This window comes from Scyliorhinus torazame, chromosome 14 (assembly GCF_047496885.1).
Source record: "Scyliorhinus torazame isolate Kashiwa2021f chromosome 14, sScyTor2.1, whole genome shotgun sequence".
Classification (NCBI taxonomy): Eukaryota; Metazoa; Chordata; class Chondrichthyes; order Carcharhiniformes; family Scyliorhinidae; genus Scyliorhinus; species Scyliorhinus torazame.
The window spans coordinates 38,340,463-38,354,878 of NC_092720.1; the positions used below are offsets into that span (position 1 = coordinate 38,340,463).

The following is a 14,416-nucleotide window of genomic DNA, read 5'->3' on the forward strand; positions in this document are numbered from 1 at the left end:
CAGGTGTGTCTCCTGAAGCATAACCACATCCGCCTTGAGCCCCTTCAGGTGCGCGAACACGCGGGCCCGCTTAACCGGCCCATTCAGTCCCCTTACATTCCAGGTTATCAGCCGGATCAGGGGGCGATCCGCCCCCCCTCCCCCGCCGACTAGCCATGACCCCTCCTCGGCCAGGCTCGCGCCTGCACCCCACACCCGGCCCGTTCCCCACAGTGGCATACCCCCATCTCGACCCCCCCCCGCCCCACTCGCTCCAGCTCCTCCTTGACCATAGCAGCATCAACTCGATTCCCCCCCACCCAACCCCCCACCCCCACTGGCTAGGACCCATCCTAGCTGATTTACTCCCCCCATTGCACTTCCGCAAGTCAGCTGACTCCTGCCACTCCCGCCGCTCCTTCGACTCCTCCCATTGTGTGGCACACCCTCCTCTCCCGTCCCCATCCATAGGGAAACAACCCTCGCTTCCCCGCCCCGGCCCCGCCCCCTCCAGTCTTCAGCGCGGGGAAAAAGCCCGCACTTTCCACCTACCAGGCCCCGCCACCTCTGACGCAGCTCCTTTTACAGGCCCGGTCCCCTCACCCCTGACTCGGGCCTCCCCCACCCCCGCGGGGGCCCATCTCACCGCCGTCCACCCCCCCTGTTCCGTTTACCTACCCCCCTCCAAGAGCCCCCCCCGACCGACCCAACCAAAACAGTGCCCAACCCGCCCCAGCCACCCTCACCGACCCGAAAGAGAAAAAACACGAAGAAAAAGAAACCCGGAGCAATACAAAGGCCCCCCCCCCCCTCGAAACAAAAATAAATGTAGCATATCAACCGCAGTCCCCAATCGCCCATCCTGACCCTCAATCTGTGTCTAACTTCTCGGCCTGAACAAAGGCTCACGCCTCCTCCGGAGACTCAAAATAATGGTGCCGGTCCTTGTAGGTAACCCACAGTCGCGCCGGCTGCAACATGCCAAACTTCACCCCCTTCCTGTGCAGCACCGCCTTCGCTCGATTGTACCCGGCCCTCCTCTTCGCCACCTCCGCACTCCAGTCCTGGTATATCCGAACCACCGCGTTCTCCCACCTGCTGCTCCTCTCCTTCTTGGCCCACCTGAGCACACACTCCCGATCAGCGAACCGATGAAACCGCACCAGCACCGCCCGCGGAGGCTCGTTAGCCTTGGGTCTCCTCTCCAACACTCTATGGGCCCCTTCCAGCTCCAGGGGCCCCTGGAAGGACCCCGCTCCCATCAGCGAGTTCAACATGGTGACCACATAAGCCCCCACGTCCGGCCCCTCCAGCCCCTCCGGGAGGCCCAGAATCCGCAGATTCTTCCGCCCTGACCGATTCTCCAACTCCTCGAACCGCTCCTGCCATTTCGAGTGGAGCGCCTCGTGCGCCTCCACCTTTACCGCCAGGCCTAAGATCTCGTCCTCGTTGTCAGAGATCTTTTGTCGAGCCTCGCGGATCGCCACCCCCTGGGCCGTCTGTGTCTCCAGCAGCTTATCAATAGAAGCCTTCATCGGCTCTAGCAGGTCCGTTTTAATCTCTCTGAAGCAGCGCTGGATACCCTCCTGTTGCTCCTGCGCCCACTGCATCCACGCTGCCTGGTCTCCGCCCGGCACCATTTTGTCCTTCTTCCCTCGCACCTTCTTCGGGTCCACCACCACCTTTTCTGTCGCCCCGCTCCTAGTTGAAGCCATATACTGACGGGGAGCTGTTATAGACTCCTTCCCACACTGGGAAACGTTGATAAAGTGCCGTTGGGGCCCTGAAAAGAGCCCAAAAGTCCGTCTTTGCGGGAGCCGCCGAATGTGCATCTTAGCTCCGCATAGCCGCAACCGGAAGTCGCAATTGATTTCTAGATGACAGGCATTAAGGGTTCGAGCAGACCCATTTAAAAAAAGTGACTAATAAACATGCAGGTTTAAACATTTACAATCATTTAGCTTTAAAAATCCAGATTCTGTTTAAAATCAACTTGTTTAATTGGCATAATTAAAGATTAATTTAAACTATACAGTTTTCCTGAACAGGTCAACAAGGCCGCCTTCACATTCCTGTCTCTTACAATTCAGAGGGGAACGTCCACAGTAAGAAAATGAAAGTGGGACAACAACACTTGATACTTTGCTCCACTTGGTATGTATTTCTCCTTTAGTTCGATTTCTCTCCATGTCATTATGATCATCTCTCACTTCTCTCGTTATCCGCAGCCCCCACCCCCCTTCCATTTGTGGGGGTGGAGGTGTAAATTTCTTTGCCATTAGCATTGTAGAAATGGAAAAGGAAATTATTTCAGTCAGAAAAATAAAGTACAAGTTATTTCTGCCTGTAAAATGCCTCCTCTGCTTTCCCTTGTACTTTTTTAAAGCTTTCATCTGCTCCAGCTGCCAAATAGCCCCTGGTTCATTTTCACATGTCAGTGATGTTACTAACAGCTACAGGTTACCTGGCTTTGCACAGCGAACACACGTTTTGGGTCAGTTAGACTGACATAAAAGAGAAACCAGGAATATCTGATCAAGGCAGGAAGTGAGGGAGTTTGTGAGCTTGTACGAATCTGGAGAGTTTAAGCACTGATTTCTAAAGTCCGGATATACGCCTGAAAGCATTTGCTTTTGGATTTATGGCCACAAATACCTTCATTGGGGTTTATGGCTACATGATCTGACAGGCTCCCTCCTCACCCATGGACAGAGCTTCTCAGGAAAGGCATCGTCCATCAGGATGTCAGGAAGAGGAGAGGCAGCACCAGAAGATGGAGCGAAGGTGAATGAGAAGCTATTCAAAGAGGATGCAGCTCACTAGATATTGCCATTCACTCCTGTAGACCATACGGGCAGAAAGGTCTTCCGAGGACCTTTTTGAATGAATGAAATGAATGAAAATCGCTTATTGTCACAAGTAGGCTTCAAATGAAGTTACTGTGAAAAGCCCCTAGGAGAGTTGTGTGTAAGTAGAGGGCAATGCAGCAAAAGGGCATCTCAGCGATCTGATTGCAGGAAGACTTCGAGCCACATTCCCTGCCTGCGCTGCTCTCTCAGTGGTGCATCACCCTTGAACATCTTGTGCCACAGCGTCAATTCGGACAGGTTACGCTTCAGTTTTACAGAGCACTAGCAAGACCACATCTGGCGCATTGCGTCTAGTATTGGTCATCTTATTTAATTTCCAATTCCCTTCCTGCTCCTAGTGGTGCACTAAGGCAGACTTCTGTCTGTTTTATAGCTCGTTATTCTTGGTTGCCAGTCTGTCACCAGAAGTTTATAGCTTGAGGAGCGCCTCTCCGTATCAAGTGTGGCTAACCTGGAGTCTCTCCCGCTCTTACCGTGCTTGTAGACTGGGTCATCACACGACTATGTGACAACGTGATCACGCCTAGCGTCACATGGCAAGAACACGCCAGATTTCCCCGGGACCTCAGGCAGAGCACAAGCATTTCCTTACAGCTGCAGGGTTAGTTAAATAAATTTACTGTTACTATAGTCCTTGTTGCTGTCAATGTTACAGCAAACCACAGAAAACTACATGGCGTTAGGGCTGGTGGCAAGGCACAAGGACTTTGACCCATTAATCTTCGAAGAAAACAAGGCCAACAACTGGGAGAAGTTTAAACAGGAATGGCTCATATTCTGTGGTGCAATACTTTATGACAAGCCAAAAAAAGGTACAGGCGACTTCCGGTGATGGCAGGCGGGAGGCAAGTGCACACTGGAGGGTTCCTGCTCGGGAATAGAAATTTCGGGGTTTTAACGCCCGGTCCCAGGGGCAAGGGAGGATGAAAAAACTGTAAGAAGGCACAGGGAGGAGAAATGTCCAAGATTGGGGAAAAAACGGCCGTGAAAAAGGGGGTTAATGAAAGTCCGCCAGTGAGTGGAAAAGTCAGCGCAGGAACTGTAAGGAAAGCGGAGGCTGGAGCACCAGGGGAGGCCGCATCGCTCACAGCAGAAGAAATGACCAAAGTGGTGGTTGTGGAACTTGAAAAACAGTTCACAAAGCACATGGAAGCGATGAAGAAGGAGATGGGGGCGGTATTGAAAGTGCTGGTGGAGGAGGCGATTGCCCAGGTGAGGGCGGTGGTATCAAGTGCAGCGGCGGAGGTGCGGGAGCAAGGTGAGACACTGAAGGAAGTGGGAGAGGCATTATCGCAGCACAGCGATCAACTCACCTCGATGGGGAAGGAGTTGCAGAAGGTGACAGAGACCAACAAGGGTCTGCGAGCCAAAATGGAAGACCTGGAAAACCCATCCAGGCGGCAGAATCTGAGGATCGTGGGTCTACCCGAAGGGGTGGAAGGCCCGAGGCCGACGGAGTATTTTGCCACGATGTTGGCGGAGCTATTGGGGGAGGGGGACGATCCCTCTCGATACGAACTGGATCAGGCTCATCGGTCATGGAGGCCTATACCAAAGGCGAGTGAGCCACCAAGAGTAGTAACTGTGTGTTTCCGTAGGTACAGCATGAAGGAGAAGGTCCTGTGCTGGGCAAAGCAGAAGCGGGTGGTGCAGTGGGCTGGAGCTGATAGACGCATATACCAGGACGTTACAGTGGAGCTGGCGAGGAGGCGGGCTGCCTTCAGCCGGGTGAAGAAGGCACTGTACACCAGCAAGGTGCAGTGCAGCATAGTATATCCAGCTAAGCTGAGGGTGACCTACAAATCCAAGGACTTTTATTTTGGGACGGCGGAAGCGGCGGAGGAGTTTGTGAAGGCAGAAGGACTGTGGCAGAATTGAGAAATGGGACTGAGAGCGGGTCGTGTACCAATGTAGCCTCATGTAACTTTAGTTTTTCACTGCGTGTTGGTGTATGTACTAAATGAGTCAACGCTGTATATTTGGACAAGGGAAGAGTTGGGACTTTCATTTGCAATGATGGTTCTCTGGGGCTTGGGTGTGTATGCTGGGGTTGTGTGCTAAAGGGGATTTCTTGGTTTTCCTGGGACCGGGCAAGGGGGAAGGAGACCCGGCGGGAGCCTCCAAGCTGGCCGGTTTAAGCCGGCCAGTGAACGGGACTGAGGTGTGGGGAGAGGCTGTGGCCATCGGAGCCTGGCAGAACAGGTTTCGGTGAGTCTAGCCGGGGTGAAAAGTTGGGGGAAGGAACCGAGGTCGGGGGGATGAGTTTACAAGAGGAAGTGGAGGGGAGGAGTCTGGGATGGGTGGGGGAAGTGTCTACAATGCATGGGTGTCATTAGCGGTACTCTTTCGGGGATTGGATGGCATTGAATATTAGGGGGGGGGGGGTTGGGGGGTTGAACTATATGTGTCAACGGTGACCAGGGGTGATTCCTGATTCCTTTTTCTTTGTTCCTCCTTGGGAGGTTTAGTTTTATTTAATGCTTATATTGTCAGGTGGGCCGTTGTTTGGGGGCTGGTGGGAGGATGGGATCGTTGTTGTTGGTAGGGGATTGACATTGTATTTGTTACCATTTACTGTTTGAAGGGGTAGCAAAATTTCGATCATTTCCAATCTGACGATGAGAAAGAAGACCCGGAGTTCATTTGGAATAAATTTGAAGCCATATACATTCCGGTTAAGAACCTTATTCTCGGACTTCTGGTGACGGCGGGCGGGAGGCGGCTGCACAATGGAGGGCTCCCGCTCGGGAACGGCATTTTCGGGGCTTTAAGCCCGGTCCCAGGGTCCACGGAGGCGGCAAAAGCAGGGAGAAGGCACGGAAGAGGCACAGTGAAGACACAGGAGGAAAAAAAAACAAAGAAAAATGTCGAGGGTGAGCAAAAAAACGGCCGAAAAAAAAAACAGCTGAAGGTCCGTCGGGGAGTGGAAAGGTCACCGCGGGGTCACCGAGGAAAATGGAGGCTGGAGCACCAGGGAAGGCCGCACTGCTTATGGCTGAAGAAATAACTAAGGTGATGGCTGCGGAATTTGAAAAGCAGTTGGCGCAGATTGCGAAATGCATGGAGACGGTGAGGAAGGAGATGAGGGAGGTTTTGAGTGCGCTGGTGGAGGAGGCGGTTCCCCCGGTGAGGACGGAGGTGGCGAGCGCAGTGGCGGAGGTGCGAGAGCAAGGGGAGGCGCTGAAGGAAGTGGAGGAGACGTTATTGCAGCACGGTGATCAACTTGCCTCGATGGGGAAGGAGGTGAGGAAGGTGATGGATACTAACAAGGATCTGCGAGGAAAAATGGAAGACCTGGAAAACAGATCCAGGCGACAGAATTTGAGGATTGTGGGGCTGCCCGAAGGAGTTGAAGGACCGAAGCCGACTGAGTATTTTGCCGCGATGCTGGCAAAACTATTGGGGGAGGGGGAGGATCCCTCCCGATATGAACTGGATCGGGCTCATCGGTCATGGAGGCCTGTACCAAAGGTGAGTGAGCCACCAAGGGCAGTGACTCTGTGCTTCCGCAGGTACAGTGTGAAGGAGAAGGTCCTGAGCTGGGCCAAGCAGATGCAGGTGGTGCAGTGGGCTGGAGCTGGTATTCTTTTTAAAAAAAATATATTTATTAAAGTTTTTTAACAAAACAAAACAATTTTTTCCCCTTACAAACAATAAACCTCCCCCTCCCCCTGTAACAAAATAACGCAAAATCGCCCTGAGCAAGATATATACATGGTAAGATGATATATTTACAGAGCTTTATACACTGGCTCTCGCCCATTCGTGCCAGTTTCCCCCACACCCTCCATGTTATCCCCCGCTCATCCGTCCCCTCAAACAATCTCTCGTTCCCCCCCCCCCCCCCCCCCAGGGTTGCTGCTGCTGACCGACCTTCCTCTAACGCTCCGCGAGATAGTCTAGGAACAGTTGCCACCGCCTGTAGAACCCCTGCGCAGACCCCCTTAAGGCAAACTTAATCCTTTCCAACTTTATGAACCCAGCCATGTCGTTTGTCCAGGCCTCCACGCTATAGGGCTTCGCCTCCTTCCACATTAGCAAGATCCTTCGCCGGGCTACTAGGGACGCAAAGGCCAGAATGCCGGCCTCTTTCGATTCCTGCACTCCCGGCTCGTCCACTACTCCAAATATTGCTAGCCCCCAGCTTGGCTTGACCCGGACTTTCACCACCTGAGATATTGCTCCCGCCACTCCTCTCCAGAACCCCTCCAGTGCCGGGCATGACCAAAACAGATGGACATGGTTCGCCGGACTCCCTGAACACCTTCCACGTCTGTCCTCTATCCCAAAGAACCTACTCAACCTCGCCCCCGTCAAGTGCGCTCTGTGAACCACCTTAAATTGTATCAGGCTGAGCCTGGCACATGAGGAGGAGGAATTGACTCTATCCAGGGCATCAGCCCACAAACCTTCCTCGATCTCCTCCCCCAACTCCTCCTCCCATTTACCCTTCAACTCTTCTGCTAGCGCTTCCCCCTCTTCTTTCACCTCTTGGTGTATTGCCGAAACCTTGCCCTCCCCGACCCATACACCCGAGATCATCCTGTCTTGAATTTCCTGTGTCGGGAGCAGGGGGAATTCCCTGACCTGTCGCCTCACAAAAGCCCTCACCTGCATATATCTGAATGCATTTCCCGGGGGTAGCTCAAACTTCTCCTCCAGTGCCCCTAGGCTCGCAAATGTCCCGCCGATGAACAGGTCCCCCATTCTTCTAATCCCCGCCCGGTGCCAGCCCTGGAACCCCCCCGTCCATCTTCCCCGGGACAAACCGGTGGTTACCCCTGATCGGGGACCACACCGAGGCTCCCACTGCACCCCTATGCCGTCTCCACTGGCCCCAGATCCTTAACGTTGCTGCCACCACCGGGCGCGAGGTGTACTTTGATGGCGAGAGCGGCAACGGCGCCGTCACCAGCGCCCCCAAGCTCGTTCCTTTGCAGGACGCCATCTCCATCCTCTTCCATGCCGCCCCTCCCCCTCCATAACCCACTTACGGATCATCGCCACGTTTGCTGCCCAGTAGTAGCTCCCTAGGTTTGGCAGCGCCAGCCCTCCTCGGTCCCTACTGCGCTCCAAGTACCCTCTCCTTACCCTCGGGGTTTTGTTCGCCCACACAAACCCCATAATACTCCTACCTACTCTCTTGAAAAAGCCTTTGGTGATCACGATGGGGAGGCACTGGAACACAAACATAAACCTCGGAAGGACCACCATTTTTACCGACTGCACTCTACCCACCAACGAGAGCGGCAACATGTCCCATCTTTTGAAGTCCACCTCCATTTGGTCCATCAACCTTGTCAGATTCAGTTTGTGTAGGGCCCCCCAGCTCCTGGCTATCTGGATCCCTAGATACCGAAAACTCCCCTCCGCCCTCCTCAGCGGTCGGTCCCCTATCCCTCTTGCTTGGTCCCCTGCCTGTAGTACAAAAAGCTCGCTCTTCCCTACATTGAGCTTATAGCCCGAGAACTCCCCAAACTCCCTCAAAGACTGCATGACCTCCATCATCCCCTCCATTGGGTCCGCCACGTACAGCAGCAGGTCGTCCACGTATAGCGACACCCAATGCTCTTCACCCCCGCGGACCACCCCCCTCCATTTATTAGACTCCCTCAGTGATATGGCCAAGGGTTCGATCGCCAATGCAAACAACAGGGGGGACAAAGCCTGCCCCCGTTCCTGCCTCAGCCTCGTTCCTCGGTACAGCCGAAAGTACTCCGCCCTCCGCCGGTTCGTCACCACACTCACCACTGGGACGCTGTAAAGGAACTTAACCCAGCTAATAAACCCTCCCCCGAACCCAAACCTACGCAACACCTCCCAGAGGTAGTCCCACTCAACTCGGTCAAAGGCCTTTTCCGCGTCCATGGCTGCCACTATCTCCGCCTCTCCCTTCTCCGATGGCATCATGATCACATTTAAGAGCCGCCGCACATTAGTATTTAATTGCCTGCCCTTTACAAATCCCGTCTGGTCCTCATGTATCACCCCCGGGACACAGTCCTCAATCCTCATGGCCAGCACTTTTGCCACTAGCTTAGCGTCCACATTTAGGAGCAAAATCGGCCTGTACGATCCACATTGCAGTGGGTCCTTGTCTCGCTTCAGGATCAGGGAAATTGTCGCCTCCGACATTGTCGGGGGCAGGGACCCCTCCTCTCTTGCCTCGTTAAAGGTGCTCACTAGTAACGGGGCCAACAGGTCCGCATACTTTCTATAGAACTCCACCAGGAACCTGTCCGGCCCCGGGGCCTTCCCCGCCTGCATGCTCCCCAAACCCTTACTCAGCTCCTCCAACCCGATTGGTGCCCCCAAACCAGCTACCTCTTGGTCCTCCACCCTCGGGAACCGCAGTTGGTCCAGGAATCTTCCCATCCCCTCTTCTCCCCCTGGGGGCTGGGATCTGTACAGCTCTTCGTAGAAGGCCTTAAATACCTTATTTATTTCCGTTGCACTCTGGACCATAGCTACCCCACCATCTTTGACTCCCCCTATTTCCCTCGCTGCCATCCTCTTACGGAGCTGGTGTGCCAGCATCCGACTGGCCTTTTCCCCGTACTCGTAGGTCGCCCCCTGCGCCTTCCTCCACTGTGCCTCCGCCTTCCCCGTGGTCATGTCAACAGGTCAAACTCCGTCTGGAGCCGTCGCCTTTCCCCAAGTAATCTTTCCTCCGGGGCCTCTGCGTATCTCCTGTCCACTCACAGAATCTCCCCCACTAACCTCTCCCTTTCCATGCCCTCTGTCTTCTCCCTATGAGCCCTGATGGAGATTAGCTCTCCCCTGATCACTGCCTTCAACGCCTCCCATACCACCACCACGCGCACCTCCCCGTTGTCGTTAGCCTCCAAGTACCTTTCAATACACCCCCTTACCTTACCACACACCACCTCATCTGCCAACAGTCCCACATCCAACCGCCACAGCGGGCGTTGGTCCCTCTCCTCTCCCAGCCCCACTTCCACCCAGTGCGGGGCATGGTCCGAAACGGCTATGGCCGAATACTCTGTCCCCTCCACCCTCGGGATGAGCGCCCTGCCCAGCACAAAGAAGTCTATCCGGGAGTATGCCTTGTGCACGTGGGAGAAGAAAGAAAATTCCCTGGCCTGCGGTCTTGCGAACCTCCATGGGTCCACTCCCCCCATCTGGTCCATGAACCCCCTGAGCACCCTGGCCGCCTCCGGCCTCTTTCCCGTCCTTGATCTGGAGCGGTCTAGTGCTGGGTCCAGCACTGTGTTGAAGTCCCCTCCCATTATCAGTCCTCCTACCTCCAGGTCCGGGATGTGCCCCAACATGCGCTTCATAAATCCAGCATCATATGCTGGAGCGTATACATTTACCAACACCACCCACGTCCCTTGCAACCTACCACTCACCATCACGTATCTCCCTCCATTGTCCGCTACGATAATCTTGGCCTCAAATGACACATGTTTTCCCACCAGAATTGCCACCCCGCTGTTTTTCGCGTCCAGTCCCGAGTGAAATACCTGTCCTACCCATCCCCTTCTTAACCTGACCTGGTCCGCCACCTTCAGGTGTGTCTCTTGGAGTATAGCCACGTCTACCTTCAGTCCCTGCAAGTGCGCGGACACGCGAGCCCTCTTCACCGGTCCGTTCAGGCCCCTCACGTTCCACGTTATCAGCCGGATTGGAGGCCCCCCCCCCCCCCCCCCCCCCCCCCCGCCGACTAGCCATCTCCTTTTCTGGGCCAGTCTCGTGTCCGCGTCTCCCTCACCTCCGTCCCAGCCACCTCTTCTGTGTCCCATTCCCTTTCAGCCAGTGCAGCAGCAACCCTGTTTTCCCCCCCTCCCTCCCCTTCCCTCGCCCCTGCTAGACCCCTGTCTAGCTTTTTTGCTCCCCTCATATCACTCCCGTAAGTCAGCTGACGCCTGCTGACCCCGGCTTCCCCCACCATCCCTTTGACCCCCCCCGTGTGGGAATCTCCCCATCAATAGATGTTCCTACGCTTTCCCTCCCACCTTTCTTCCCGCGCGCGGGAGAAAAGTCCCGCGCTTTCCAGAGCCTGCCCCGCCCCCCCCCGACGCAGCTTCTGTTGCGGCCTTGTCTCTCGTCCCGAGCCCATATAACATTCCCTGCGCGTGCTTACCCCCCTATATACAACCGCCATCATACTTCAACCCTCAAATACCCCCCACCCTCAGTTAATATAAAGGTCCACGCCTCTTCGGGCGTTTCGAAGTAGTGGTGTTGGCCGTTATATGTGACCCACAGTCGCGCTGGCCGCAACATTCCAAATTTCACTCCTTTCCGATGCAGCAGTGCGTTGGCCCGGTTGAAACCCGCTCTCCGCTTAGCGACCTCCGCGCTCCAGTCCGGGTATATTCTAATCTCAGCATTGTCCCACTTGCTGCTCCGCTCCTTCTTGGCCCATTTCAGGACCCTCTCTCTATCTGTTTGTAAAGGATCGGTTGGTTTGTGGAATAAACAGCAATGGGGTTTGGAACCAATTAAAAAAGATTGAACATAACAATCTGCAGTAGAATGTGCATGTTCAACGAGCAGTCTGAGACATCAAGCAGAGAATTTAGGCAGGAAACGGTGCAGTTTAGGTGGGGCAGTGAATTTTTTGCTTTGCCCCAACAGCAGCGGACAGCACCCCAAACAGAACACTGTGTTTTGCATTTGGAGAAAAATGCAATCGTTGCGGCAAGTGGAATCACTTGACAAATGCCGCAGGTCCCAGCAACAACAGCCCCTTTCTGTTAACAGCATGAATCTCCAAGGGCTAGGTGCATTAATAAGATCAATGAATTACAATTCAACCTAGGGGTGACACGGTAGTGCAGTGGTTAGCACTGCTGCCTCATGCCGCCGAGGACCCGGGTTCAATCCAGGTCCCAGGTCACTATCCGTGTGGAGATAGGATGGGAATAGAGGGATACGGACCCAGGAAGTGTAGAAGATTGTAGTTTAGTCGGGCAGCAAGGTCGGCACGGGCTTGGAGGGCCGAAGGGCCTGTTCCTGTGCTGTACATTTCTTTGTTCTTTGTTCTATTCTCCCCGTGTCCGCGTGGGTCTCACCCCCACAACCAAAGATTTTTAATTTAAAAAAAATAAAAAATTTAGTGTACCCAATTCATTTTTTCCAATTAAGGGGCAATTTAGCATGGCCAATCCACCTACCCTGCACATCTTTTAAAAAAAAAAAAAAATTTTATTAAAGTTTTAAAACACAATTTCTTCCCCTTACAAATCAACAAAAACGGTAACACAATAACTAATAGATAACATTGTTTAAATAAAGTAGTGAACTAACAAAGTAACAAGAAATGGTGCTCCCCCCTCTCCACCCCAACTAGAACAAAAACAAGTTGCCCCCCCCCCTCCTTTCTGGGCTGCTGCTGCTGACGATCTATTTTTCCCTAACGTTCCGCTAGATAGTCAAGGAACGGTTGCCACCGCCTGGAGAACCCCTGAGCCGATCCTCTCAGCGCAAACTTTATCCGCTCCAGTTTTATGAACCCAGCCATATCGTTTATCCAGGCCTCCACGCCGGGGGGTTTCGCTTCCTTCCACATGAGTAAAATCCTTTGCCGGGCTACCAGGGACGCAAAGGCCACAATATCGGCCTCTTTCGCCTCCTGCACTCCCAGCTCATCCGCTACCCCAAATATAGCTAACCCCCAGCCTGGCTTGACCCGGACCTTCACCACCTTCGAGATCACTCTTGCCACTCCCCTCCAATACTCCTCCAGTGCTGGACACGACCAAAGCATATGTGTGTGGTTCGCCGGGCTTCCCCCGCACCTGTCCTCCACTCCGAAGAACCTGCTCAACCTTGCTCCCGTTATGTGTGCTCTATGTAGCACCTTAAATTGGATCAGGCTAAGCCTGGCACACGAGGAAGAGGAATTTACCCTACTTAGGGCATCAGCCCACAAACCCTCCTCAATCTCCTCCCCGAGCTCTTCTTCCCATTTTCCTTTCAGCTCTTCTACCTGCTCCTCCCCCTCTTCTCTCATCTCCCGGTATATTTCGGACACTTTGCCCTCCCCGACCCACCCCCCCGAAAGCACTCTATCCTGGATCCCCTGTGTTGGGAGCAGCGGAAATTCCCTCACCTGTTGTCTCCTGAACGCCCTCACCTGCATATACCTGAAGATATTCCCCGGAGGCAGCTCATACTTTTCCTCTAGCGCTCCCAAGCTCGCAAACGTCCCATCTATAAATAAGTCTCCCACTCTCCTAATTCCTGCCCGGTGCCAGCTCTGGTTGTTCCTGATCGGGGACCACACCGAGGCTCCCAACACACCCTTCTGTCGCCTCCATTGCCCCCAGATACTTAATGTTGCCGCCACCACTGGGTTAGTGGTAAACCTTTTCGGGGAGAGCGGTAGCGGCGCCGTCACCAGCGCTTTTAAGCTCGTTCCTTTACAGGACGCCATCTCCAGCCTCTTCCACGCCTCCCCCTCTCCCTCTATCATCCACTTGCGGATCATCGCCACATTGGCGGCCCAGTAATAGTCGCCTAAATTCGGCAACGCCAGTCCCCCTCTGTCCCTGCTACGTTGCAGGAGCCCCCTCCTTACCCTCGGGGCCTTCCCTGCCCACACGAAGCTCATAATGCTCCTATCTATTTTCTTAAAAAAGGCCTTAGTGATCAAGATGGGGAGACATTGAAACACAAATAGAAACCTCGGGAGGACCATCATCTTAATCGCCTGCACTCTGCCCGCCAGTGATAGCGGCAGCATATCCCACCTTTTGAAATCCTCTTCCATCTGCTCCACCAGCCGAGTCAGATTGAGTTTGTGTAAGGTTCCCCAGCTCCTGGCTATCTGAATCCCCAAATATCGGAAGTTTCTTTCCGCCCTCCTTAGCGGCAGGCCATCTATCCCTCTACTCTGGTCCCCAGGGTGTATCACGAAAAGCTCACTCTTTCCCATGTTAAGCCTATATCCCGAAAAGTCTCCAAACTCCCTCAATATCTGCATAACCTCTATCATCCCCCCCACTGGATCCGCCACATACAGCAGTAGGTCATCTGCATAGAGTGACACTTGGTGTTCCTCTCCCCCTCTAACCACCACCCTCTATTTCCTAGAGTCTCTCAGCGCTATGGCCAGTGGTTCAATTGCCAACACGAACAGTAATGGGGACAGAGGGCACCCCTGCCTTGTTCCCCTATGTAACCAAAAATACTCCGATCTTTGACTACACTTGCCACTGGGGCCCCATTTTCCAGGACTTCAATTCTTTCGATGCACTTCTTATGTAGCGTCTCGTGCGTCTCCATTTTGACCGCTAGGCCCAGGATCTCATCCTCGTTTTCAGTTACCTTCTCCTTCACCACACGGAGCTCTATCACCTGGGCCTTTTGTGTTTCTTTGAGCCCATCGATTGCCAGCAACATCGGGGCCAGCACCTCCTTTTTTAACTCCTCCACACACCTTCTGAGGAATTCATCCTGATCCGGTCCCCAAGTCGCCTGGCCTCCCTCCGACGCCATCTTGCTTCCTTCTTTTCTCTGCCGCTGCCCTCGAGGATCCTTCTTGATCTGGCCACCGCCACCGATCTTTTTCCTGCACACTGGGGGGGGGGGGGGGG

General features: G+C 54.0%; 1 long non-coding RNA gene across 2 annotated transcripts in view; it reads left to right on the forward strand.

Annotated features, from left to right (window-relative positions):
- Positions 1–2,026: 2,026 nt before the first annotated feature.
- The window catches only part of LOC140389660 (uncharacterized), a 73,211-nt gene continuing 60,821 nt past the window's right edge, over positions 2,027–14,416 (forward strand). For both annotated transcript variants that reach the window (XR_011934441.1, XR_011934442.1), the window contains exon 1: positions 2,027–2,133. This is a non-coding gene — a long non-coding RNA (uncharacterized lncRNA). The remainder of the gene's footprint in view (positions 2,134–14,416) is intronic.